Source organism: Coenobita brevimanus, chromosome 18 (assembly GCF_032717465.1).
Source record: "Coenobita brevimanus isolate Jiangsu-jjx chromosome 18, ASM3271746v2, whole genome shotgun sequence".
In the NCBI taxonomy this organism is placed as follows: Eukaryota; Metazoa; Arthropoda; class Malacostraca; order Decapoda; family Coenobitidae; genus Coenobita; species Coenobita brevimanus.
Genome location: NC_136971.1, coordinates 31,505,460 through 31,510,459, shown reverse-complemented (window position 1 = coordinate 31,510,459; position 5,000 = coordinate 31,505,460).

Below are 5,000 nucleotides of genomic sequence, written 5' to 3'. Positions count from 1 at the left end.
CCACTTAGATCTACTCCTTATTTTGTTCACATCTCTGTCCTCCCCTGTACAGTTATTATTGTGAGTGCTCAGGAAGTCTCCAACCATCTAGCAGCTGTGTAATTTGAGTATAACTGTTGTTGCATTTTTTCTTGTACTGTGTAGCGTAAGGTTAATTCTTATGCCTAGTAAATTTTTTGTAATTTATGTAGGATTCATTTTGTCAGCCAGTGTTAATAATATTTTGTATCTGTAATAATTTATCTTGCATTAACTGAGCATTACCCAGTGTATTTTCATTTTATCAGGGCTGACTTAGGTAAATTTACTCTTGCTAATTTCGTGTTAATAGTGGCTATTGCAGTTAACCATATATTTAATCTGTTTTTTGCCATTACATTATCCTTATGAGTCCTGAATGTTTTGTTGTTAGTTTGAGCATTAAACTTTAACTTGTAATTTTACCTGACTCTTTTGTTTTGAACCTGGAACTTTACGGGACAGTAGTGACTCTTAGTATTCTCACTTAATGTGTATATTATCTTTCTCTGTTCCGTAACATAAATTTGGCGACCTCATATCAGGATATTCAGGATATTATCATAAGGATATTGCTTGATATTTTGTGACTGTTACTTATTCATGATGTCTACTATTACTACACTTGATGAAGCCAAAGAGTTTTTGTCAAATGTGTAAACAGTGTTGGATGTAGAAAACAGAACAACGAATGAACTTAAGCTTGTTGCTCAACAATTAGGAATTGTTGTTCGCTCCCATCATTCTAAAGATCAAATTGTTGACATGATTTATGAAAGCTCGTTTAATGTAACTCCTCCAAATGAGCAAACGCAGATTGAAATAGCTAAGTTACAGCTAGCCCTGCAGGAGTCTCGTGCTAAGGAGCTGAATTTCAAGGCTAAGGAGGCGGAGTCTCGTGCTACAGAGGCTGAGGCACAAGTTGAACACCTAAGATTCAGGCAGACTATGAGTATCGCATGAAACAATGTGGAACTGGATCATCTAGCTCTGATGATTTTGATGTGGCTAAAAATGTTAAACTTGTCCCTCGTTTTAATGAATCTGATTTAACAAAGTATTTTCAGTTGTTTGAGAGGGTAGCTACAGGTTTTAATTGGCCCAAAAAGTATTAGCCAGTACTCCTTCAAACTGTTCTCACCGGTAAAGCTCAAGTAACTTATGCATCTTTGCCTCTGGATCAATCTGATAATTATAATGTAGTTAAGAGCTTGATTCTTAAGGCCTATGAGCTTGTTCCTGAAGCCTATAGAGTAAAATTTATTACAGCTTACAAGCAAGATAAGCAATCCAATGTTGAGTATGCAAAAATCAAATAAGATATGTTAGAGCAGTGGTGGAAATTCCTAGATATGTGGATTCTGATTTTGATAAATTTAGGCCAGATGATTTTGCTGGAGGATTTCAAGAGGTGTATTAGTAAAGATGTAAGCCTATATCTTGATGAGGAAAGAATAGATAATTTGTCTGATGCTGCAGTTTTAGCTGATGAATATGTTCTCACTCGCAAGAGATATTCTAGAGAAAAGGGGCGAGGTAAGAGTAAGTACGTTGCCTCTACTCAGAGTACAGGTAACAGGAAAGAGAATAAAGATGATGTTTCTCAGGAAGTAAAAATGCAGCTTCACCTCTAGATTTCAGAAAAGTAAATGTACTTATTGTAGTAAGCTTGGTCATACTACGGAGAAATGTTTCAGGAAACAGCGTGATGTGAACAAAAGAGGTCTTTAAATATTCAGTCAATTGGTCTAGTGTCCTCACTTGAGAGTTCCCAGAATTCTTTAACTGAGTTAACTGAACCTGCTTTGAGGGTAACTTAAATTCTCATGATGGAATCCACTCTTGCGAGCAGTAACGTGGGTGACACTCTCAAGAGTTCATGTGCTAATTTCCTGTCTGATGGTTTTGTCAGTCCTCTGGACAGTAATGACAGGAAATCAGTTCAAATATATTGTGATACAGGTGCTTGCCAATCCCTTATGCTGACCAGTGTTCTAGGCTCTAATGTTAATTCCTCTGATGAAACTGTAATCTTACAAGGTGTAGGGAATAATTACTTCTCTGTCCCTCTGTGCAGAGTGAATTTAGAGTCTGGTTTTGTTAATGGTTCCGTTATGGTTGGGTTGGTTGAGACACTCCCAATGTCAGGTGTAACTTTCTTACTTGGAAATGATATTGGTGGAAGTCAAGTGTCTCCAGCTCCTCAGTTGTCTAGTGAGCCAGTGGCTGCAGCCCAGGATTGTGATGTCCCTGATGTGTTCCCTGCATGTGCTGTCACTAGGGCTAAGTCTAAAGTTACTGGTGATTTAGAGGATAATGATGATGATGATGTTATCCTAGCTGTCACTTTTCTTGCTAATTTGGACCACTCACCAGATGAGGCAGTACCGCGTAGTGTTGATAATTTGTCTCGTCAAGAGTTGGTTGAGTTGCAGGTTGCTGACCCTGAGTTGAAAGGTCTAGCTAACTCTGCTTGCAGTGAGGAAGAGTCAGCTGGTGCTTCTACTTGTTATTATATAAAGTCAGGAGTGCTTATGGGGAAGTGGAGACCCCCAACAGCATCAACCGACTGTGAATGGGAGGAGTTGGCCACATCAGGATTGTCTACATCCCTCGTGTTTGTAGGCAGGATATCATTAGAGTGGCTCATGATTCCAGTTTGACAGGACACCTTGGAGTGAGGAGAAGACTGTGGCACGCATTTTTGAAACACTTCTACTGGCCAGGTATCTTCAGGGATGTTTCCTGGTGTTCTTAGAAGTCTTGTCACACCTGTGAAGTTGTGGGGGAAGTGTAATCAGACCGAAAAGGTTACACCTCTGGATTCCCATTCCTCCTTTTGGGGGCGCCATTCACCCGTGTGTTGGTGTTCATTGTGGGCCCTCTTCCTAAGACTTCTTCAGGATTTTTTCTTATGTGTTGACCCTGATTGATTATGGCTACTCGTTATCCTGAAGCCATTCCACTTAGAAATATCTCAGCAAAGAACGTGGTTAAGGAAATGCTAGGGTTCTTCACAAAGTTTGGTCTGCCCAAGGAGGTACAGTCAGACTGGGAAGTAATTTCATGTCAAACGATTTCAAGCAGTCTCTGAAAGAGTTGGGCATCACCCAGATCACGTCTTCAGCTTACCATCCCCAGACCCAAGGAGCGTTGGAGGAATATCATCAAACACTCAAATCGATTGCTCCAAGAAATACTGTTTGGAACATCAGAAAGACTGGGACAAGGTCTTCCATTCGTTGTGTTTGCTGCAAGAGAATCTCCAAATGAATCACTGGGCTTCTTGCAGGAACTACCTGTTTGGCCATGAAGTAAAAGGACCCCTTAAGCTACTCAAGGAATACTGGCTGTCGGAGGAAGATGACGTCAACCTGCTGGAGTATGTGATGAAGTTCAAAGAACGGCTGTCCACTGCTTTGCAGCTGGCGAAAGAGAATTTAGGAGCTGCTCAGGAGAAGATGAAGACTTGGTATGATAAGAAGTCCAGGTTACGCCACTTTCAGCCAGGAGATCAGGTTTTGATTCTGCTACCAGTTCATGGGCAGCCTCTTCAAGCCAAAATTTAGTGGTCCATATTTCGTGGAGAAGAAACTCAGTGATGTCAACTAAGTCATCGTACCAGATCGTAGAAAGAACAAGCAAGTATCTGTCACATCAACATGCTAAGAAGTTATATCACAGGCGGGACGAAAATAATCCAGTCTGCACTGTAGCTGTTCCACCCGAGTCATAAGTAGAAGCTCTCGCATGCAGTATGAACTGAGTGATAGTTTGGGGAAGAATCCTGATATCACGAATGATCTCCAGACTAAACTTTCTCATCTGCCTCCCGAGGAAAGGCAGGAGTTTTCGGCATTACTGCAGGAGTACCCACCAAGTGTTCCGTGCCACTCCAGGAAGAACCACTGTGTTGATACATGATGTCGATGTTGGAGACGCAAAGCCAATTAAATTGCCTCCTTACCGTGTGAACCCAGTGAAAGTTCCTCTCATCCAGAAGGAGCTTGGCTACCTGTTGGACCACAAGATGATTGAGCCCTGTCCAGAGCAGGTGGAGTTCTCCTGTCGCTCTAGTCCCTAAGCCAGGTGGGTCACAGCAGCTTTGCATCGACTACAGACGTGTTAATCAGATAACCAAAACAGACACTTACCCTCTCCCTCGCGTGGAAGATTGCATAGACAAGATCGGAAAGGCTAGGTACATAAGTAAGTCTGATTCGTTAAGGGATACTGTGAAGAGCCTATGACTGAACGTGCTAGGGAGATCTCATGTTTTGTAGCACTAGGAAAAACTTTTGCATGTTCAGTAATGCCATATGGTATCAGAAAAGATGCACCAGCCACATTTCCAGAGAAGCTCATGAATGTTGTAACAGAGGGTTTGGCAGGGTGTGTTGTTTATATTGATGATGTATTAAGCTTCAGTGACAACTGGAAAGATCACCTATGCCATGTCAGTAAATTTCTTGAGCGTTTGGTTCAGGCTAATCTTGTAGCTAATTTATCAAAGTGTGAGTTTGGTCAAGCTAAAGTTCAGTACCTTGGGTACGTAATTGGTGATGGACATGTTGCACCACCACGAGCTAAGGTTCAGGTTATAAGTGATCTTCCCAGACCTAAAAGTAGGAAAGAGCTACAAAGATTTTTGTGAATGGTAGGTTATTACAGGAGATTTGTTCTTAACTTTTCTATTCTTGTATGACCACTTACAGACCTACTGAAAAAGGGAGTTAAATTTGTCTAGACCGATAACTGTGAATCCTCTTTCAACAAACTTAAAGCTATCCTATTAAGTCAGCCAGTGCTCGCTACTCCAAATTTTGCTAAGCCTTTTAAGATGGCTGTTGACGCAAGTGATACAGGAGCTGGGGCTGTTTTGCTGAAAGAGGATGATCAGGGTGTGGTTTCCTGTATCTTATTACAGTAAGAAGTTCACTCCACCTCAAAAGAACTACTCAACTATTGAGAAAGAGCTTTTG